General features: G+C 41.2%; 1 long non-coding RNA gene across 3 annotated transcripts in view; it reads right to left on the reverse strand.

Moving 5' to 3' along the window:
* Positions 1–24,336, reverse strand: part of LOC118002909 — a 197,579-nt gene that overhangs the window by 95,188 nt on the left and 78,055 nt on the right. For all 3 annotated transcript variants that reach the window (XR_004677216.1, XR_004677218.1, XR_004677217.1), the window contains one exon: positions 11,962–12,173. This is a non-coding gene — a long non-coding RNA (uncharacterized LOC118002909). The remainder of the gene's footprint in view (positions 1–11,961; positions 12,174–24,336) is intronic.

Consider the following 24,336-nt stretch of genomic DNA (forward strand, 5'->3'; position numbering starts at 1 on the left):
TGCTAAAAGACAGTTTGATTCTAATTCAACATAAATGGCAGAAATCAGCTATCTTAATTATTCCATTTATGAGGCTGTATGTTCTGGCCAAACAACTGTATTGCTATGTGCCTGTGCTTTGCTTTACTTCTCATTAGAGCATTTTATTTTTTTTTTAAGATTTTTTATTTTTTATTCATTTGACAGAGAGAGACACAGTGAGAGAGGGAACACAAGCAGGGGGAGTGGGAGAAGGAGAAGCAGGCCCCCCGCAGAGCAGGGAGCCCGATGCAGGGCTCGATCCCAGGACCCTGGGATCATGACCTGAGCTGAAGGCAGACGCCCAATGACTGAGCCACCCAGGCACCCTCATTAGAGCATTTTAAATAGCAAAAGAGAAGGATTGACTGCTATAGCTTATCATTCCCCCTATCTGGTCTTTTCCCCGGAGATTCTTTCAGTATCCACCAATCCATCAATCTGAGATTTATAGCTAAGAATTCATGGTTTAAAGAAGAATAAATAACTTTCTGAAGGAGACTTGAGTTCACTAAAGAGAGATAGAAAAAAACAACCACCAATAGAAGAATCAATGCATCTTTCAAATGACCTATGAAAGCCTAGGTCCCTTGTAGAAACCTGTAAAGTGGAGGAGCCCATAAGAATGGCCTAGGCAATATCTGTGCTTTCAATGGAAAATTTAGAATAATTGGATGGTGCATAATAGCCTAACCATCAGCTACAAGGGCTTCTTGGCATGCAGATATAGAATAGTAAGAATCACTCAAGGAGGGGCGCCTGGGTGGCTCAGTCATTAGGCGTCTGCCTTCGGCTCAGGTCATGATCCCAGGGTCCTGGGATCAAGCCCCGCATCGGGCTCCCTGCTCAGTGGGAAGCCTGCTTCTCCCTCTCCCACTCCCCCTGCTTGTGTTCCCTCTCTCGCTGACTCTCTCTGTCAAATAAATAAATAAAATCTTTAAAAAAAAAAAAGAATCACTCAAGGAGGTTTAGAACCTTGCAAAGCATCACTGCAAAAGATAATTAATTTACTACCTATCCAATACAATCATATTGCCTCCCTCATAGGGTTATGTAGACTCATTCATTCTTTTTTTATTTTATTTTATTTATTTATGAGAGAGATTGAAAGAAAGAGAAAACACAAACAGGGGGAGGGACAGAGGGAGAAGCAGACTCTCCACTGAGCAAGGAGACCAACATGGGGCTTGATCCCAGCACCCTGGGATCATGACCGCAGCCAAAGGCAGCCACTTAACTGACTGAGCCACCCAGGCACCCCAGATTCATGCATTCTTGAAACAAATATTTATTGAGCACCTACCATATGCCAAGCACTATTCTAGGAGCTAAGGAAACATCAATGAACAAAACAGACAAAAATCTCTGCTCTTGTGTAACTTGCTTTATACTAAGGGGAGATAACGAGAAAAATGTTTGCAGAGGATGATAAGTGCTATGGGGAAAAATTAAGCAGGGAAAGGAAATTAAGTGAAATAATATATGTGCATAGCACAGTATAAGCATTTAAAGTATATTAAAGGGTTTTCCTTTCCATTTATGCAAGCTCTGAAAATTATTTCCTTGGTTTCAGGATTGGAGTTGAGAAATTATATTTCTTGGGAGAATATTAATCTTATCCCACTACTCCTGAGAAGTGAAATAATAATAACTTTCATTTATCAAATACTTTGTGCCAATAACATCACATAAAAGTACTTCATTTCATCCTATAAAATGGATATTCTCCCCATTTTATATATGGGTAAAATGACACTCTAGAAAACTCAAGATCATAGGTCTAATAATTTTATGTTAGAGCTAAAATTCAAAGGTAAATACACCTAGCTCCAAAATCCACCCTCCTGGGCTCTGTTCTTATTTAGTGATTAGGTTTAGGGTATCAGCAGATAGCATGATTCAAGAAAGGAGATCTGGCTATTGCTTCCATGGGACCAATTGCCTCTGTCCACCTCCCCTACCACTAATCTCCTGCACAGAGAGTATCAGTCTATATACATATGTGTAAATTTTCGGATTTTAGGATTCCAAAACCCAAAATGGAAACCCTCATTTGGTGCAAATTATTGTAAAAAATCACTTTAGGTTTGGTAATATGACATTTCCATCACCATCTGAAGTTCTAGACTATCTTTGAAAAGGGACATTTTGTTTTCTCCTCAAGCTGGTTGACAGGACTCATTTTACTACTTGTTTAGGTTTTTTAATCCTATGTGGTGTTTACACAAGGATAGTGTTAAATCTAACATGTAAGAACCAGAGAAAAACAGCAACAAAGATCATGATTTTTGTCATATTCTTAAAGAATAAAAAAAAAAATGAAAATAAAATGTGGGCTTATTCACAATAAGCCTAATAATATTAACCAGAGCAAAGAACAAAAGGAAAAACCCTCTAAATAACAAATAACATGGTGAAACATGTCTCTTCCTAAGCTGGTTATGTTACCTTTTTCTTGGTCCTCTGCCTCTTAGCCTATTTCCTTTTCAGGTTAATTAGCCAAAATTCAAATGTTTACAAGCCATGTTATCAATTATTTATTACTAAGTTAGTGAAAACCATATATCTCAATTCACCAGTCTAATTCTTTGTTAGTTCTCGAAGCAATCATTACTTCTCTGAGCCAGTTTTAGAGGTTGTTTTTATTTGTTGCCTGTATTCTCAGATCTGTCCTTTCTCTTCAAGCAGCCGCTCCGCTGAGACAGGTCTTCCCCTAGAGTGTCCGAGAAGCTATGTGCCCCTCCCGGTCGAGGCCGAGGAAAGATGCATTGCTGTGGGAACTTGCTGTGGTGTCCGCCTTCTTTCTCACCAGCCCCTCCCTCCTTATTTTCCTTTATTTTCAATTGAAAATGCAATGTAAGAATAACACTGACGAACAAATTTTTTTAAAACTACATCCGCACACCTGTTTTCATTTTTGCATATAGTCTTCTACGACACAAGGGCCTGCTATTTCGGCTATTTCCAGTTGATGCCACACAGACTGCCTACAAGGGTGGCTAACATACATTTTAAAGAGTCATTCCCTTTTACTTCACACACACACAAAAAAACAAAAAACAGGTTAAATGGAGTGCAATATATGAATTAACTACTAAAGCTAAATGTAAGCAGATTACCTCACAAGGGGAGCTGCAGTGTCACTTGGTGTTAGAAGGGCTATTTTTTTTTTTTTAAGATTTTATTTATTTATTTGAGAGAGAGAGCACATGAGAGGGGGGGAGGGTCAGAGGGAGAAGCAGACCCCCTGCCGAGCAGGGAGCCCGATGCGGGACTCGATCCCGGGACTCCAGGATCATGACCTGAGCCGAAGGCAGTCGCCTAACCAACTGAGCCACCCAGGCGCCCAGAAGGGCTATTTTTATGCTAATGTTACGGGAATACACTGTGGCAGGGGAGCTAGGAACCTGGGGGGCTGCTGGTAGAGAGGATTATGGTGGGTCCAGAGCTATCCCAGAAGGTGACAGTGGTAAGAGAGAGACTGGTGGGATAGAAACGAACTATGAGCACTAAGAATTGAAAGAGCTGAATTAAAATGAAAAAGTAAAGAAAAAAAAAAAGAATTGAAAGAGCTGAGAGAGGTACAAAACAATGATTTTGAGTGGGCTAAAGTAAGGAGTTATTTAAGAAAAAACATTTAAGGGCACCTGGGTGGCTCAGTCAGTTAAACGTCTGCCTTCGGCTCAGGTCATGATCTCAGGGTCCTGGGATCGAGCCCCGCATCGGGCTCCCTGCTCAGCGGGAAGCCTGCTTCTCCCTCTCCCGCTCCCCCTGCTTGTGTTCCCTCTCTCCCTGTCTCGCTCTGTCAAATAAATAAATAAAATCTTAAAAAAAAAAAAAAAAAAAAGAAGTATACATCTCACTGGTACCTGAGTGGCTCAGTCGGTTAAGCGTCTGCCTTCGGCTCAGGTCATGGTCCCAGGGTCCTGGGATCAAGTCCCGCATCGGGCTCCCTGCTCAGCGGGGAGTCTGCTTCTCCCTCTCCCTCTGCCCCTCCCCCAACTTGCGTGCACACACTGCGCACCTGCTCTCTCTCTCTCAAATAAATAAATAAATAAAGTCTTAAAAAGAAAAAGGAAAAAAAAATTAAATCAAGGAATTGAATGAAAAGAACAAAAAATGAGGGCAGCCTCGGACATGCCTGGAGCTCCATCTCAGGGTACCTCCCACGCAAGGGAAGAACTAGTCAGGACTGTCTGCAAGCAGAGCACTGACAACAGGATGTTAAATCTATAACAAGCTCTCCAAGTAACAGACACGTGCGTGCCTTTGGTTGTCCTAATTTGTAAAGTGTTTGTTCCTTCAGCACATGATCTTATACAGGGTAGATGTCTGACGCGTTTGTTGATAGCTGCAGAGCGAAATTATCTAACGCAGCTGGTTTTACGGCTTGTACGATGGTGGCCACGGTAGGCATTAGGATTGTTACAGGGTAAGTGGTAAGGCCATGAGTCCTTGGGGCTTGATCCTTAGAGAAGACTCCAACACCCCCAGTCCTCTAAGCAAAGGCAAGAGCCCCTTATGTATCTGTCAGGTTCTAGTTTACTTTCCTCCAGCCAAAAAAAAAAAAAAAGAAAGTTATCTTTTTCCTGTGCAGCAAGTGCCATCCTTCATTCGTATTAATTCTCTAACAATTCTCTGCACATCTGTAGATTAATACAGCCACTTCGCACCATAACATGAAGGGTCAGAAGGCTTCACATAATATAAGGTTCAAGAGTCTGTCACCAGCATCTCATTATTACGAAGTAATGGTGGATCTAGACTTACAACCATTAGCATGGCTAGAACTGCCTTGTTAGGGAAGGGTTCATTATAAATATTGACTGTAATTCCCTTTTTAATTAAAAAAAAAATGTGAGCTCTTCTTGCAGTAGTATAACCTCAAATTATAGGCCCCCAGTCTCCTGGAGAGAGAATATTAAAAAAGGATAATGTTAAAAAAAAAAAAAAAAGCCAGCATAAAAATGTTGTATAATTCAAATGAGAGTTAAACAAAGAAGTGATAAAAGTAATCAAGGAGTAAACAAAGGGCGGGAGAATAAATACAAACAATGAACCACAGCATGGTTAATTAGCTTGCTTTGCAGATGTGATTTCTCCCTTGAAAGCAATGGTAATGACAAACAAGCCTAACTTACCAAATATCTTCAGGTATAATGTAATATGTCCCCCACTGCCTATAAAAGAAACGCCACTGAATTACTGTGCATGGCACTGAATTTACCATGGATGCCTCTAAGTTACGATGTATGGGGTCTTTGCTCTGGGTTGTTTTGACAATGGTACTTTAGTTATTTTAAGCTCTACAATTTCTGTTTGAATTATTCCAGAGCAGAGGTCTCAAACTCAAGTATCTGCAGGGCTCAGGCAGTAGCAGCTGGGGGTAAATGGATGGGACTGGTGGGCAGACCCTGATGAACTGGAGAATACTGCTATGTCAACTCTTGCCAAGTGAGCCACATCACCTAATTCTTAAAGAGAAGCTTGGAATTCAAATTTGTATGTCAACTTTTTTATATCAAAATGGCCACACAGGACTGGCTACATAATTTGCAGGGTCCAGTGTAAACTGTAAACACAGAACCCCTTGCTCAAAAATTATTAAGGGGGCACCTGGGTGGCTCAGTTGGTTAAACGCCAACTCTTGATTTTGGCTCAGGATATGATCTTTGGATTCTGGGATCGAGCCCCTTGTCAGGAGTCATGCTCATAGGGGAGTCTGCTTGAGGATTCTCTCTCTCTCTAATAGATAAATAAATCTTTAAAAAAATTATTAAGAATTTCAAGATGGGGGCGCCTGGGTTGCTCAGTCGTTAAGCAACTGCCTTCGGTTCAGGTCATGATCCCGGGGTCCTGGGATCGAGCCCCGCATCGGGCTCCTTGCTCAGCGGGAAGCCTGCTTCTCCCTCCCCCACTCCCCCTGCTTGTGTTCCCTCTCTCGCTGTCTCTCTCTGTCAAATAAATAAATAAAATCTTTAAAAAAAAAAAAAAAAAAGAATTTCAAGATGAGGGGGGCTGTCTGGGTGGCTCAGTTGGTTGAGCCTCCGACTCTTGATTTCAGCTCAGGTCATGATCTCAGGGTTGTGGGATTGAGCCCTGTATCAGGCTGCACTCAGCAGGGAGTCCGCTTGAGATTCTCTCTCTCCCTCTGCCCCTTCCCACTTGCATGCATGTGTGCACTCTCTCACCCCCTCTCTCTCTCAAATAATAAATCTTAAAAAAAAGATTTAAAAAGATTTTTTAAAAAAAGGATTTCAAGATGCCCCTCCCCCCAAAAAAGAAGAAAAAAAAAGAAAAGAATTTCAAGATGATGACAGCAGAACATTAAATCCAGTGTGGACCCTTCTTAGCACAGGCCCTATGTAAGCACAGGTTGCAAGGCCAGGAAGCCTGACCTGGAAGTATATAAAAGAAGCTGCAAGCCACGTTCTGCCCATGAATTATCTGGCTTAAGACCCTGTTCTAAAGATTCCACATTCTCTCCCCATTTGTTTTTGTGACTCAAAGCACCCAGCTTCAAGGTGGCTGGAAGAGTCTGAAGCATGACCTCTTGCTGAAAAACAGACAAAAACATTGCTGATGGCTTACGAGGGAAACAAAGTCTCTCCTTTGTCCTCACCAAGTCTTAAAACCAGCTGGGGGATCCACCTACTGATAGGTATATGCTTTCGGAGAAAAAATCTTTTTCCTTACGTATCCAAAATACCTAAAAGTCTATTGCAATGACCAAAGTCCTGTAAGAAAAGTGATATTCCCCTGAAAATCCTTCCCACTCATGGCCCACTTACAGAGTTAGTATCTGCAATTGCCATCAAAGAATAGTAGTCAATCTCCAAGTGATGGCCACAAATCAGACACACCTTATATATGTATGGATATGTACCTGAAAATTTTCAGGAAGTTTTATGAAATCACAATCATAGTTTTAAATCCATGAGATAGTATAATTGTTTAAAGAAATGCTCCCCATTTAAAGTGCTGTGTGTAAGGCATTCTAGGAGGCATGGACAGGCTGCTCATGGCAGGAGGTGACTGGTGCTTGTGTCCATGTGCACATACCTCCACCTGCACACAGCCTAAAACATTCAATTTCGAGGGCTCTCTGGACAGTGCTTAAAAGTGAGAAATATCTTTTAGGGGCGCCTGGGTGGCTCAGTTGGTTAAGCGTTCCACTCATGATTTTAGCTCAGGTCATGATCTCAGGGTCGTGAGCTTGAGCCTTGCATCGGGCTCCCCGCTTGAGATTCTCTCTCTTCCTCTCCCTTTGCCCCGCCCCCTGCTTGCACTCTCTCTCTAAATAAACAAAACTTTTTTTTAAAAAAGTGAGAAATATCTTTTATAAAAATGAAAAAAATCTCTCCTTAACTGATCTGTCATATACATTTCATATTTCCATATGTCAGGTTCATGTCAATTGAGAAAGACATGTATTTTTTGGTTGATTACAATTATACTTCCCAAAACAGCTTATACCAACAAAAGGCTAATTGCGATATATGTTTTGTCTATACCCAGCACTATTCTAATCCAAACCCAAACAGGGAAAAAAAAAAAAGTTATCATTTGACGCAGTGATTTTACCTCTACATGTAGACCATATACGCATATGCAGCTATACATATGTGTAGAAATAATGGGTTTATCTATTAGCAAGTGGAACAGAACTAAATAGAAATAGTAGTACTATAGTACCAGAGAGAATAAATTATTCCACTATAAATTTTTTTTTTTTTTTTTGACAGAGAGAGACACAGCGAGAGAGGGAACACAAGCAGGGGGAGTGGGAGAGGGAGAAGCAGGCTTCCTGCGGAGCAAGGAGCCAGATGTGGGGCTCCATCCCAGGACCCTGGGATCATGACCTGAGCTGAAGGCAGACGCTAAACGACTGAGCCACCCAGGCACCCCCCACTATAAATTTATTGTTTATCTTTGTCTCCCCCTCTAGAATGTAATGGGGGAAGAGATTTGCATCTGTCTTGTTTACTGCTATGTTCCCTGACATTGCCCGGCACAGAGTAGATACTCAGTAATACTTGTTGAATTGAACTGAATCCATAGGATCAAAACAAATTATAACTCACTGATTCTAGAAATGGAAATAGGAGGAAATCAGACACACGTAGCAGGTCTACCAACTTCCCTAACTTCCACTGCCTTTTTTATTCCCTAATTAATAATCTAACTCATGTAGTCACTGTACCCAGTAACTCTACTGCTTTCATATCAGCCTCTCATTTCTCTAGCTCACGCAGACACAAGCTTGGGCCTCCTTGGAGCAAGCTGGGACAAAGGTTAACTTCTTCCCCGAACCTAGAAAAGGCTAATGAGCTCCGTGGAATGATATTTCTAAGTATTCACCATACCAGAATCAATATCAATGTGCTGTCAGTGTATGCATTAGCCCCATAGTCAAACAAAGAACAGCCCTCAGAGCCCACTAATGATGCTGGGCATGGAGAGCTGGGGATGGGCAAGATGATGCAGAGATGACTGTATCAGCTGTCCTCAAACACAAGGCTTCCAGGATGTTGCACAATCCCGGCATTCTGGTACTTTGTCAGAGATAGGCAGCATTTGGATTCAGCCACTGAGATACTCAGCAAAACAACTCTCTTTTGATCTTCTTGACCCAAGAGATGGATTTGGAGTACGCCTTCTGGCTGTGAGAGAACTCTTCTCTTCTATTCCTCACCTGGTATTACCAGGGAATGCAAATGTCTTAAAGTTAGCAGAGTACTATATATGTAGCTGATAAGACAGGTACAACAAACTTGATTCATTACTGACCTAGGTAAAACCTGCTTTTAGTACAATTCCATCATGTTCACACTCATTCATGTAGCATTTCCCATATGCAGATTCTGCTAGAAAGATGTGTCGAGCAAGGGCAGTGGCAAAAGTTCTGAGCATCAATTCCGCATTACTTAAATCTCTAGGATCAGACAAGGACCTCATCAAAATTCAAGCTCTTCCCTGCAGTAAAATTGTAGTTGGTGTCATAAATGGGATTTCATTCCACATGAGAAAATGTGAAATCTGATTTTCCAATTAGAATGAGAAGGGTGGGGTGAGTGTGATAGAGTAAAGATGACCGATCTGTATGGTATATACAGTTAAGATGTCGTAAAACTAAGACATGTGTGAGTAAGCATGTGGGCATCACAGTCAAATCACATTGGTTTGGAATCCTGACCCAATCACTTATTAACTATATGACCTTAGCAAAATTTGTTAACCTGGCAGAGACTTGGTTTCTGCGAAACATGAGTATCACTTAATCTTGTAAAGTGAAATTATCATTCTCTATCTCATAGTGTCATTATAAGGGCTAAGTAAGATATATACACGATGTTAGGTCCAGTGCCTGATAGATAATAAGAACTAAATAAATGATAGCTGTGACTGTTATTTTGATTACTATTTTTATCACTCCCACAAATAATTAACTCCTTTGCAACTCTGTAATTCAGAAAAAAAAAAAAAAGCCATAACCAAAAGCATGGAGGAGGTTAACTTCTTGCGAGGTTTCCATGGTGGAAACTTGGCCACATAGTAAATATGGTCTTGATGATCTTTCACTCATCACTGAGAAACAAAATTCTCTAAATTCTAGAAAGTTTCAGTGAAACACCACTAAATGCAGCCATAGAGCAATCTCTCCCTTCCCCCATACACACACCCCCCCCCCATCCAACCCCTTGGGGATATATTAAAACTAAGGCAAGTGAACTAGCCTTAGCCAGTAATTAAGACACACAGCTAATCAGAGAGCATCACGGGCTGTGGCCCTCTGCAAAGAAACCGAGCATTAGGATGACAGCTCCCATTACTAGGGCTTTGTTCTCCTGGAGCAAAAAGAGCACAAAAGCATAAAGTTGGAGAACTGTAACCGCATTTTGAATAGTTGCAGGGGGGTAGGGGGGAGTCACAGTTTCCTTGGAACAGAGAGGATAGTCCACCAGATAACTGCGTCAGCCCACACCCACCAGAGCCTTCCCCACCCTCAAAGCATGACTCCACTTTTTCTAACACTGCCCTTAAGGAATCTGGCTTCTGCGACTTCCAGTAATTGTACAAATCACCCATGATGAAGCAGCTAAACACACTGTTAGACAAAAGAAACAAAAATTAAGCAAATAGAAAACTCATTAAAATGCTGCCTTTGGTTATTTTTGCTCCTAACAATTCATGTTACCAAACAAGTCTTTCTTCATTGCTTTTCCTTGGAAGTAATACTTTAAAAGAATTCTAATGGGCACTGAGTGATTTTCTCCAGACTCATAATCCAGCAACTAGAACACTGTCCCCTCCCCCATCTCCATCTAGGACTCCTCCCTGTCACCTTAGAGCTTCTGACTTAGCTGCGTTCACACCCAGCAGTCCCAGCAAAGCTTTCTGTTCACATTATACAACAAAAAAGCAGGCAATGAACAATTCATGCTCCTAAGTGCTTGCAATAAAACAGGCTGAGCTGACCTCTCCCATCCCAAATAGCTGCATGTCAGTCACATAAGCTTAAAGGACAGAGAGTAGTATGTATGTGATGTGTATAAACAAACTAATTAAAATCTAAGGTCTCTCATTCCAGCTAGTGCCTAATGGGACCAATATGATCAAAAAAAAAAAAAAAAAAAGAATCACTCCAAGCTGGCTAAAGGTATTGCTCTCCCTGCTTCTAGGATACATCTCTTTTAGGCTCAATAAACAGCCTAAAAGAAGAGGAACTTGGGGGTTGCCATTCTTTCCTATAAGACTTCTCAAATAAAAACTATCAACTCAGCAGCACTGAGCCAAAAGACCACTCCCTGATTCCAAGTGGACATATTGATCAACTGAACTGACATGTGCCTCCTCCTTTCTCTCTCTTAGTAGCAATCAGCTGCACCAGGAAAATCCATTTCATTTCCCAAAACAAAAGGCAACACACTGCTCCTTATCTGACATTGTCAGGCCACAGTTTTTAGGGGGAAAAATACACACACACACACACACACACAACGGAGATGCCTAAGAAATAGCTAAGAGTTGAAATGAACATGATACATGTTTATCTGGAGTTTCAGAATTGAGTTGAGGCTATGACTAAGCCCAGAGATCTGTATTCCCCACAGTCACTGAGAACCCTGTTATTTATTCATCTTACCGGATTCTGGCTAAAGTTAAGAGCAGCACCACGGGCACTTCCAGGGGCTCTCCTCAGCGTTACCCTTCACTGCAACTGCCGCAGAGAGCAGACTTGTTACAAGTCCACCTGCAAACAACTCCGGCTATTTTAGAGACTAGCTAGAGATGGGAAAATATCGTGGCAGGCTTTCAACTAACTATGAAGGACATGGGTTGAAGGACTACCATATAAATCAAAAGGCTCAAGTAATTTCATTTGGTTTGGGTCTTCGTGCTTTTAATAAATTCTGTGTTAAACATGCAAGAGATCCCCTTTCACATCAGGGTTATGTCAAATGCTTATTCAGCATTTGTTCCTTGCCATGAAGAAACTGAAACCTAAATGAGGTAAATACTAAATTTCATACTGTAAATCACTAAATATTTCAAAAATCACAAGAGCAAATAGGGGACCAATTAGCTCTGTCCCATAAAAAAAGAAATCTCTATCTTTACAATGCTGAAATACCGTGAACTCATTTGAGAGCCTACTTGGGATTTTGCAATAGAAATTATCTTATGTTTATGAAAAATTCTATGAGAACACCAAAAATAACAGGCAGAGATGGAGCAAGAATAATTCTATGTATTATGATTCCTCTATGACTCTTAACAGGCCTTTGTCTTAACCCAGCAGCCTGAAAAACAGATTTAGGTAAAACAGCCTTTTCTCTAGTCCATTTTAAGCAGACAACATCCCCCCCATCTCTGCCTTAGCAGACACCGACTAACCAACAAAACAGCCATGCAATTAAGGCCCAGACATTCAACACTCACCATCTCCTGCTCCCACCGTCTCCTTTTGATGTTTACAGCACATCTGTAGGATGCAATACTAGGAGATGCCTTGTTTGACCTGCTGCATGATGCTGTGACATCAGTTCAGATGATGCAGCTCATTATGGGAAAGACTGCTGTTGCTATGGCAACTGGGATGTGCTAGGAATCCTTGCTGCATTTCCAGTGGCGCCTGAGACAATACGGAAGCCCTGTAAGAAACAGACGATATGCAAAATGTAGACCAAAGGAAGAGGATCCCTCATTGGACTAAAATCCATAGATTTAAAAGGGATTTCCCTGAAGGCACATGTGGAAAAATAAAAATTACTTCCTACTTTGTTGTTACACATTTAGGAGAGAATAAGGTTGGGGGGGGGAGAGATAGAGATTTAGTACTGAGCAAATAAAAACAAATGCACAATGTTTTTCTGTTGGGCAATTTGATCACTTCTTCCTCTCTGGACAGCATTATGATAGCTTTTTAAAAGTTAATAAAAAGAATTTTTGTTCACTTGTCAAAAACCGAAAGAACAAAGCAGTGGGCAGGAAAAGAATTAAAAATGGAATATAAACAGCTAAGAAAGTGACTCTAACTCTAAAGTAAATAAGCTTTAATTCTGAAAACATGGGCAAACTCCCACCAATAAAGTCTGCCGTGATCATTTCCCCTGATGGACACCGACCCACAGGACCTTTCTTGTGCAGCAGAGCACTAGCTCTCACTTGAGCATGGACGGGGGCATGCAAGGAGGATCTAGGGCGCACACCACACCACTCTCAATTTCCAGGGGCCCATCCCTTGGTCTGCAGAGAACCTTTCCTACTCACAGCCAAAATGCAAATCTTTGGGGGGACCAAACCTGGTGGCTGGAACAAGTAACCAACCTGCTAGAACTTCTGAAGTCACTGACATTCCGAACACAGGGGCTCTGTTTTCCTCCCTTCAGGGCAATAAGACACACAGGAGGAAATTACTCACACCCCTCCCCCCACAAAAGCTGCAACTGTGTGAAAAGCTACATTTAAACAAGACACAGTGAGGTATTTCCCCAATGGATAAAAGAAAAGTGAATTTAAAGCAATCACTCTTTTCTAGTTCTGTGCAGAAACAAATATTATGTGGTAAGAATGGAGATGGTGGGGGGCGGGGAGATGGACAGAGCAGCCATTTCTTGCATATTTAATACTCTTAGACCATGGATTGAGATAGAATCAAGCTGAACTCCACCCACTCTATCTTCAAATTCTGGGGAAGAACAACATTCTAAAAGCCCAAAATCTAACAGGACAATTATGTTGTCCTCGCCAACTTGAGATTTTAAATGGCACTGTTAGCTAACTGCATGCGGGACGAGGAGATAGAATGGCAGAAGGAATTCAGGCAGTGCCCTGGTAAATAAGGGCTGAAGAAATTGCCTGAGAGGTGCCAAGATCCTAGCAGGGTGCACCATCAGCCATTCACAGAGCAACCCTACCCTGGAAAGGAAGCTAGGATTGTTCTTGTTTCACCTAATGAGGACTTGGGAGACCAAGTGCAAGAGGTTGAAGCTGCCTGCCCAAGTTACCCATGATCTCAGTCACTGACACCCACCCTTTATCTTAGACCACATGCTACAACAAGAGAAGTAACAGGCAACCACTCCAGGAAACACAGTGTTAATGCCAGTTCCTCCAGTAAGCATCTGTGTGCATTCAGGCTAGTCAATTAACCTCTCTGGACCTCAAGTTTTTCATATGGAGAGGTTATTAATAAATAATAACCATTCATGGTTATTATTTAACTAATAACCATGGTTTGCAAGTTTTGCTAGTGGTTGAACCCCTTATTCTAATGATATAGTCCAAAGCCAGGCTGCCCTGATTGAGGGGTGATAAGAAGCCCAGAGCCACGGGCGCCTGGGTGGCTCAGTCGTTAAGTGTCTGCCTTTGGCTCAGGTCATGATCCCAGGGTCCTGGGATCGAGTCCCACACCAGGCTCCCTGCTCAGCAAGAAGCCTGCTTCTCCCTCTCCCATCCCCCCTGCTTGTGTTCCTGCTCTCGCTATTTCTCTCTCTATCAAATAAAAAAAAAAAAAAAAAGAAGCCCAGAGCCAAAACTGATGAACCCTTCTCAACCCCAACCCCTTACTTCATCTGCTCTGAACTGACCCAGGAAGGCACCTCTGAAGAACTCCTCAGCCTCTGAGAAAGATGGAATGAGTCATGGGTCTAGAACAGTATTACTGGCCTTTCCAGAGCTGAAATCCCATGATTCTGTAAAGAGGAGAGAGCAGGGTGGAATCAGGTATTTCAGACTTGAATACAGTTTCTCAGAATGAGAAGAATCTTGTCAGTCTCCTTTACCAAAAGCAACTTATTTGTTTGCTGGGAAGAGATGGATGGCTCATCAAATCTGAGGCCATACCAGACTTTTAACAACCTGAGCAGGCTGAATCATTAGCCCACAAAATGGCCCAGATCAGGTTTGAAAAAAAAGGCGGGGGGGACCCATAAAGCAGAAGCAAATCATAAAGTGTTTTCTTGCCTTCTGAATGGACCTATAATCGTTCACTTTAGACTTCCCAGTGTTTTATTTTTCACTGTTACATATCCCCACGTCACGGGTTGTTTTGAGGATTGCATGCAATAATGTATATAAAAGCATTTGGAAACCAGAAGCACCATAGAAATGTCAAACCTTGTTACTATTGTCATTAATAGCCCACTCACCCCAATCAATGGAGGCTCAACTGTACATCCAGCCAGATTCTGCACTGTGGACTCAGATGGTTAGGAAATGGCTTGCAAAGTCTACACAGCCACCAAGGAGGGCTTACTCCTCACCACTCACTTCAGATGAGATCAGGAAAGGTAATGGACAAGGGATACTCTCAGTGGACAGAGCCAGGGCCACAGGCAACAAAGAACAAATGAGTTTCTCCCAGAGAACAGAATCAAGGCCAGAAGAGTGAAATGAGTCAGGGAGCTTCAGACCTGAATGACTAGAAGGATTTCAGAACTGCTGTGGGTTAGGGACCACCATATGTCTCCCGTTTTGCCTCTGACAGAGACGACTCTGCATCACTGAAAAATCCTGGATTTTCAACTGTCATAGTGACTATGTGGGACTTTAGGTAGCTTCCTTGGGATGTGAATACATGTTTGCTGTAGGGCAAAAGGGAGAAAATAAATATTTGGGATTCAGCAGAACAACTTGTGACAGCTACTGGGATTGCTCACCAACATCCATGTTTTTCCTCTTCCTCCTAGGTACATTCCCAGTGCCCTTACCTGTAGGTGGACCTTGGGATTGGTTCTTACCAATGGAATGTGAGTAGAAGTGAAAAGAAACACCTCCAAAGAGTTAAGAGCATGTGTGCCTTCGCCATACTTCCGTCCCTGCTAGCTGGATGCAAAGTATCTAGTGGAAAATTCTGAAGCCCCACACAGTGGATGGGGTCCAGGTCCCTAAATGACAATGTGCTAGAACCATGCTCTCCCAACCACCCACTGACCCACATGGAACTGTAATGAGTGAGAAATAAACTTTTACTATAGTAAAGAGATTTGGGGGTAGTTTACTACACACAAATTATCTATTTATAAATAAATATATAACAATTTAGGGGCTCCTGGTTGGCTCAGTCGGTAAAGCACGCAACTCTTGATCTCAGGGTCCTGAATTCAAGCCCCATGTTGGTCAGGGAGCCTACTTAAAATAAATTTTTTATAATTGTAACAATTTAATAAAATAGAAATTAAATAACTTCATAAAATATATTAAAATTATAACATGTATTGTTATTGATTATAAACTTACAATGTTAAAAACAGGTTTCCTAATTACAGAGCTTCTCAGAGCCTTTAATATGCTGATATGCATTGAGATCCTCTCATGGGGAAAATATTCTATGTACTATTTCCCTAACTTATTTAGCCATAGAATTCTTTTTCCATGGACTAAAGTTCCACTGGCTGTCCATCCATAATGGGCTAGAACCCCCCCTTAACCCCTGATTTAGTCTGGAGGCTAGAAGAGGAAAAAGTGAAACTTCTCTCATCTCCAGTACAACAGTCTATTTGTAGTCTCTATTTGTAGTCTTTCTCTGCCATTCTGAACTGGCAAGGCAGAAATTGGTGGTGGTATTGTAGACAGAGCAACATTTATACAAATGTTTCCTCCTGGCCATTTTCCCCTACTTAAAATTAGGAGTTGTGTCCCAAATTCTTACCATTTCAGGAGTAGTAAATGAATCTTATTTCCAAATCATCAGCTCATGATGTAAACATACATCTTGTGTTTGTATTTTAGGGGTTTAAAAAACCCTAAAGCTGGGCGCCTGGGTGGCTCAGTTGGTTAAGCGACTGCCTTCGGCTCAGGTCATGATCCTGGAGTCCCTGGATTGAGTCCCGCATCGGGCTCCCTGCTCGGCAGGGAGTCTGCTTCTCCCTCTGACCCTCCCCCCTCTCATGTGCTCTCTCTCTCTCTCATTCTGTCTCAAATAAATGAATAAAATCTTTTAAAAAAAATAAAAAATTAAATTAAAAAAAAAAAAAACCCTAAAGCTATTCCTGGAAATGTGGCAAGCCTGCATCCCTTAGTGTATCATGTTAAAATTTCTGGATCTGAGGACTGTTAGTTGTTAGTTAGCAACTGTTAATTGGGGAAATACTAGTTGATTTCACAGGTGAGCCTCTGAATTACCCTGGCTAAATATAATAATGGTATGTTCCTTTTGTAGTCTAAATGGATGTGCCCGATGACAGGTGACCTTCTATGTGGTGATTCAGGGTCTCTGTCTTGAGGTTTCACCTTCCTCTTGAGCCTTAGAGACCTGGGCATTCATTGGGCAGATAGAGATGGCATAGGGAAGGTTATTATGGGCCAGATCTGGAAGTATGCTTCTTCACTTCCATCCACATTCCATTGGTTAGAACTCAAATGACCACACATGCTGCAAGAGAGACTGGGAAATGGAATCTAGCTTTGTGCCCAGGAAGAAAAGGAAACAGGCATAATAAACAGTCATCCAATCTCTGCCATATCATGATATCTGGAATCTGAGCCTCGTTTCAGGCTGCATTTTACGTATGTGTCTGCAATACCACCCGTGGGTCTTCTTAAGCCCCAGTGAACATCCACACACACAAGACTATCACAGCCAACTGGTCAGCTCAGAGAGTTTGCCATCAGGGCAGCATCAGGCACTACTCTTCTGTCAGAATCTTGTGGCAATCCACACAGTATCCAGGAGCTACTGTATCTGGCCCCGAGGTGACAGCTCAAGAACAATGAGTAGAACACAAGCAAGTTCAAGAGCAACCAGCCTTAAAAGCATTAATCCTCACAGGAGCCCGTATCTTTGGAACAATTTCACAGATGTAATTTTCAGGGTTCCCCCAAAAGGTATGCCCAATTATAAGAGTCACTGTGCTCAGAAGAGCCCCAAATGTTGGCTTCCTCTCAGGATTTATAGTTATCTCAATCCAGGCCAACAAGGGCTTACCCCTCATCACTCACTTCAGAGGTAGTTGGAGAATACAATGGATGGTGGGGAGGGGACCTCTTAGAGATTCCCCAGGGTTAGGGTCATATGCAGAATGGACAAACAGCCCCTCTTAGAGAGCACAGTCAGGGCCAGACCAGGGAAATTCTCCTACCTCAGGTAGTCATTTTTACTAACCAAGGGCCATTTTTACCCTAAGCAATGTTGCCTAGAAATATTATTGACATTTTATCATTTTCAGGTTTCCAGGGGAACAGAGCTACAGAGCTAACCAAAGGGTCAAATTCTCTCACAAAGATAAAGTGTTTGGCTAATCCTCTACCAAAAATGCCCAATTCTACTTCAAAACTGACCTTCGCTCACAAAACATACAAGTATTCAAACACTCCAACCACATGCTTATATGACCATACACCCATGCTGCCCGTGGATGCTGCCTCAATCACTATATTTTATATACTTTCTGAGATATCCGGAGGCCAAAAATATTTGGACACCAAACTAGAGTGGACATTTGTGGCTCTTATTGTTAGAGGCTCAGCATAGCTTCTACTTTCTTTAGATAACCAGGCAAAGCAAAAATTCTTATCTAAAGATAATTAATCATTGGTGATCAGAAGAGAACTTGCAGACATAATAATGAGATATAGAAGCTCAGTTATTGGGCGCCTGGGTGGCTCAGTTGGTTAAGCGACTGCCTTCGGCTCCTGTCATGATCCTAGAGTCCCTGGATCGAGTCCTGCATTGGGCTCCCTGCTTGGCAGGGAGCCTGCTTCTCCCTCTGACCCTCCCCCCTCTCATGTGCTCTCTCTCTCTCTCATTCTCTCTGTCTCAAATAAATAAATAAATAAAATCTTAAAAAAAAAAAAAAAAAAAAAAAAGAAGCTCAGTTATTATTGTTGTTACCTGAAGTCTGGATTTATTATTTCCAGACATCACCTCTTCCACATACTAGGTGGGAATCCAATTAAAGGAATGGAGCATGTGACTCAGTCTTTAGCCAACCAGTTTGTTACATTCCCCTGACCTACAGACATTAGTTAGAGATGAGTATGGGACCCCACTGAAGCCAATGAGATGCAATGAGACGTATTAATAAAAATCACTGTTGGCTCCTGGTCTGAAAGTGAAAGGATGTCAAATTTGAAGCTGCTTGCCCATTTTGCATTCATGAATGAAGAGCTGTCTAAGGATAAAGCCAACAAGACAAAGAGCAGAGCTGAGCTGAGTTGGTGAGACCGCTTGAGCCAGAAATCAGCCCTACTCTGGCTCTGTAAATTGTAAGAGCCAAAAGGTCCACTTTTCTGCTTCAGCCAGTAACTTTGGGATTTCAGTCACAATCACAGAGAGACCTAACTGGTCTGGAGAGCCACTAGAGACACTGTGGAAGGTGCAAGTTGGCACCATTGGCACACAGCTTCCTTGGAAGGGAAAGAAAAGGTTGGGTTCTAAAGTGTTGAACCTTAGCAATGAGACCCCTAAAAGTGGTAGGATCAGGGCCTGAACTGGCAAGATCGCACCACAAGGAAGATGCAAAGCATTATCTTATCTCCTGGACATTCCCCGATTTATGACAGTGATCTCACAACCCAGTCAGTCTGAGCCCCATTCCTCTGTCCTTTCCCAGGGAAAATTCCCATCGGTAAAGGCCAAAAAGCCTCAAAAAGTCCAGGGAAAGGGGGCGCCTGGGTGGCTCAGTTGGTTGGGCAGTCAACTCTTCATTTTGGCCCAGGTCGTGATCTCACGGTCGTGAGATCAAGCCCTGTGTTGGGCTCTATGCTCAGCGTGGAGTCTACTTGAGATTCTCTCTCCCTTTCTCTCTGCTCCTCCCCTCTCAAAATAAATGAATAACAAGTCTTTTAAAAAGCCCAGGGAAGGCAAATTAGATCCCAAATGAACACCTAGATTTGGAGACCTTGGGGTGATTTTGTCCAAAGAAACTGGCCCAACCAGTTCAGAGATTTCCCTGACATCCTTCTGCATTTAAGATTTTATCTTGCCTGACTTACAGAGTTAGTATGGTTTGCTGCTTCACTTAGATTTAACTCCAAACACAAACCTTTGACATGAAACCAAACGGCTTTAATGTGTGGGCAGAAGCACAATTGTGCAGCTTTATGTAGGGAAAGGAAAACATTCGGGAGCAACATATGAAACATTGTATTTCTGGGGCTTTCTTATTTTAGAATTTAATTTTTTCATAGGTCTTAATCTTGTCCATTTTGCATTCATGAATGAAGAACCTAAGAATGGATTCTCACCACACATTGAATCTACCAGCTCCTTGATCTTGGACTTCCCAGACTCCACAACTATGAGAAATCATTGTCTGCTGTTAATAAGTTACCCAGTCTATGGTACTTCTGTTCAGTAGCCCAAACAGATTAAGATACCCAGCTCTTCAAAAATCAGTTATGTTTCTATATACTAACAACAAAGTATCCAAAAAAGAAAGTAGAAAACAATCCCATTTACAATAGCATCCAAAAGAATAAAATACTTAGGAATAAATTTAACCAAGGAGGTGAGAGGCTTATACACTGAAAACTATAAAACACTGATGAAAGAAATTAGAGAAGACACTAATAAATAGAAAGACAGCCCATGTTTATGGATTAGAATAATTAATATTGTTAAAATGTCCATACTACCCAATCTTCAGATACAATTCAACCCTTATCAAAACTCCAATGCATTTACAGAAATAGAAAAAACAATACTAAAATTTGCATGGTACTACAAAATACTACAAATAGCTAAAGCAATCTTGAGCAAGAAGTGCAAAGCAAAAAGAGGCATAACACTTCCTGATTTCAAACTATCTTAATATAGTAATCAGAACAGTATGATATAGACATAAAAATAGACACATAGATCAATGGAACAGAATAGAGAAATAAACCCATGCATATATGGTCAACTAATTTTCAACAAGGTCACCAAGAATACAAAATGGGGAAAAATAGCCTCTTCAATAAATGGTGTTGGGAAAACTGGATATCAACATTTAAAAGAATGAAACTGGGCCCTTATCTTACACCATTTACAAAAATTAACTCAAAGTGGATTAAAGACTTAAGAATAAGACCTAAAACCATAAAAGTCTTAGAAGAAAATATAGGGGAAAATTTCCTTGATATTGTTCTTGTCAATGATTTTTTTTTATATGACACCAAAGCATGGGCAACAAAAGCAAAAATAAACAAGTAGGACTACACCAAACTAAAGTTTCTGCACAGCAAAGGAAACAATAAGTAGAAAATGTTTGCAAACCATATATCCAATAAAGGGTTAATATCCCAAATATATAAGGAACTCTTACAACTCAATAGCAAAAAAATAAATAATCAGATTCTTAAATGGGCAAAGGACCTGAATAGACATTTTTCCAAAGAAGATATACATATAGCAAATAGCAAAATATAAAAAGATATTCAATATCATTAATCAGGGAAATGCAAATCAAAACCACAATGAGGGGCACCTGGGTGGTACAGTCAGTTAAGCATCTGACTCTTGGTTTTAGCTCAGGTGATCTCAGGGTCTTGGGATTGAGCCCCACATCAGGCTCCAAGTTCAGCACCTCTCTCTGTCTCGCCCTCTGTCCCTCCCCCCCAGCCTTCTCTCTCTCTCTCTCTCTCTCTCATACACACACACACACACACATACAAGTAAATTAATAAATCTTTGAAACAAACAAACAAAAAAACCATAAAGAGATATCACCTCCTACCTGTTAGGATGTCTATTATCAAAAAAATGAGATAAAAAATGTTGGTGAGGATGTGGAGAAAAAGGAACCCTTATACTCTTATATACTGTTGGTGGGAATGTAAACCAGTACCACCATTATAGAAAGCAGTATGGAGGTTCCTCAAAAAATTAAAATAGAGTTACCATATGGTGCAGGAACCCCACTACTGGGTATATATCCAAAGGAAATTAAATCAGTCTCTCAAAGATAGCTGCACTCTCATGATCATTGCAGCAATATTCACAATAGCCAAGATACGCAAACAACCTAAGTGTCCATTAACAGATGAAGGGATTAAAGAAATGTGGAAGATATACATATACATATATATCTGTGTGTGCGTATTTTATTATCATTATCATCATTACTATTATTATTATTATTCAGCCATAAAAGAGAAAGAAATCCTGCCATTTGTGATAACAAGGATGAACCTGGAAGGTTATGCTAAGTAGAAAAAGCCAAAGAAAAATACTGTATGGTATCCCTTATATGTGGAATCTAAAAAAAAAAAAAAAAAAAAAGCCAAACTCATAGAAACCGCGGAATGGCGGTTGCCCAGGACTTGGAGGGAGATCTTAGTCAAAGAGTAAAAATTTTCATTCAGTACTATACACTTGAAATCTGCTAAGAGTGTAGATCTTAAGCATTCTCTCACACACACACAAAAGTAATTTATGTAGGTAATAGGTGTGTTAATTAACTTGACTGTGGTAATCATTTCACAAAGTATACATACATCAAATCATCACATTGTACACTTCCATATCTTACAATGTTGTCAGTTATACCTCAGTAAAACTGGAGGGAGAAAGGAAAACAGTAACAACAACAAAAAGACATCCAGATCTTGTATGGAATTTGGCCAAGAAATAAACCTTTTTCCTAACTAATATAAAATGAAAATACTTCAAGGCCTGTTTTACTTGGTGTGTTGGCTCTTGGCTCAATGTTTTAAACACCCAAGAAGTGTGGTATAACTGTAGACAGTGACCGCTGTGGTCAGTCAGCACTATAATAATGTGTGGTTAACATTTTGAATTGTTAGTCACTTGCTGTAGAATGCCACGAATACGCTACACCAGATGAGCGACACTGAAGAAAAAGATGATGCCCCAAGGAAAAATGAGCCAGCACCATTTATCTACATGGGACTTCAAGTGGTGATTTTGAAAAAGGTAAATACCAACACTCCCCCACCCCCAAAAGAGGCTCCACTCTGAGGTGCTACTTCTGATCGCTGGGTAGGGCTCCCGTGCATTGGTGGGTTCTGAAATCCATTTGGAGTCCTCTTTTGCAGGAGACAGCTTTATGAGTAAATTTTACTCAGATGGTGGAATTTGAGGAGAATCCAAGTCCCACCTGCCCCATGGTCTCCCTCACAAACCTACTCTGGCTCCTAAATTACCTCAGGATTCACTCCACTCAGCTGGAAGCTAATGAATGTTTTGGAGGAGAGGTATCACCATCTGCCATCAGCAACCATTGATACCTGCAAGGTGGTGCATGCTGTGAGACAGGCACTAATCAGACTAGTGGGAAGACAATTAGGTTGAAGCCCAAACATGAACTAGCCATGGGAAATTGGCCAAGTCACTTAACCTCTCAGATTCCTCATCTGTAAAATGAGGAATAACTGTTCTGCTTACCTAATACCATTATGAGAGTCTAAGAAGTAAAATGCCACATTTGTAAGTGCCTTAAGAAAGAGGGAAAGGAGGAATGCATAAAGGGGAAGGGAGAAGGAAAAAGAAGGAAGAGAAAAGAAGAAAAAGCGGGGAAAAGGGGAGTAAGAGGGATAGGAGAAAGAGGAAGAGAAAAAAAGGCAGGGAAAAGGGAGGGAGGAGGGAAAAAATGGGAAAGAAAATGAGGGAAAGCAGAAGGGGAGAAGCAGAGAGAAGGAAAGGGGCAAGAAGAAAGGTATGAAGTTGTAAAAGAATGTATGCTCTAGAACCTAAACTCCTCTGTAGGCTCTGTACTCACCTAAAGTGTATGTCCTTGAGCAAAGCATTTATCCAAGTTTCATTTTGACCCCCTTCAATTCTTTGCCCACCTCTCTCCCCCCACCTCTGGCAATCACCAATCTGTCCTCTGTATCTAAGAGTTTCATTTGTTTATTTTTTTAAGATTCCACATACATGTGAGATCATACAATATTTGTCTTTCTCTGACTTATTTCAGCATAACACCTTCAAGGCCCATCCATGTTGTCACTTCCTGGAAGAGGTAAACTCTGATGGGGAAGAGAAGAAAGCCCTAGCAAACCAGATGATACCAAGAAGACAGAGATGGAATCCCTAAGCCCCCAGGATAGACAACCCTGCATCATCAGTGGAAGAGAATTGCTCTTCAACCAGAAATATCCACAGTGGATTATTAAATGAAAAGAAATAAGCCACTATAATATCTGAACTATTACATGTATTTTTCAAAGCCTCCCAAATTATTCTAGTGATCAGTCAGAATTGAGAACCATTGAACTAAATAATTCACATGTGAATAATAGAGTAAATTTGTTGCACTATGTGAAGTATAAGTGTATATAAATGTACATCAAAAATCACTACAAACTTGCTATGGCTAAAAGAGGAACTTTTGAGGTTTTTCTACTAAGAATGACATATTTGTAGTGATTTACACTTTCCTTGTTCACTTGACTTACAAAAGATGAGGGGAGTGTGCAAGATAAGGCTGGACAGGGAAACAGAAGGAAAGGATCTTGAATGTGACTTAAAGAAGTCTCCATCTGGGAAGGAAGAGGGATATGGAGCCACTCATAATTTAAACTAGGAAAAGGCATACTCTAAGTGCTAGTTCTCTAACAGAGTTTCCAAATATTTCCTTCTTATCTGGCTTCCTAGAAATGGGCTCTTCTATTAATCTATAAATTGTTATATTTCTCCCATTTTTCATTGTATCTAAAAGCTACCTTTTAAAAATACACTCTCAGCCTAGGAGGCGCCTGGATGGCTCAGTCGGTTAAATATCCCACTCTTGGTTTCGGCTCAGGTCGAGTCTCATGGGTAGTGAGATTGAGCCCTGCATTGAGCCCCACATTGAGCCCCAGTTGAGCCCCGCACTGGGTTCCAGACTCAGTGGGGCATCTGCCTGAAGCTTCTCTCCCTCTGTCCAT

Source organism: Mirounga leonina, unplaced genomic scaffold (assembly GCF_011800145.1).
Source record: "Mirounga leonina isolate KUSES-001 unplaced genomic scaffold, KU_Mleo_1.0 Mir_86, whole genome shotgun sequence".
In the NCBI taxonomy this organism is placed as follows: domain Eukaryota; kingdom Metazoa; phylum Chordata; class Mammalia; order Carnivora; family Phocidae; genus Mirounga; species Mirounga leonina.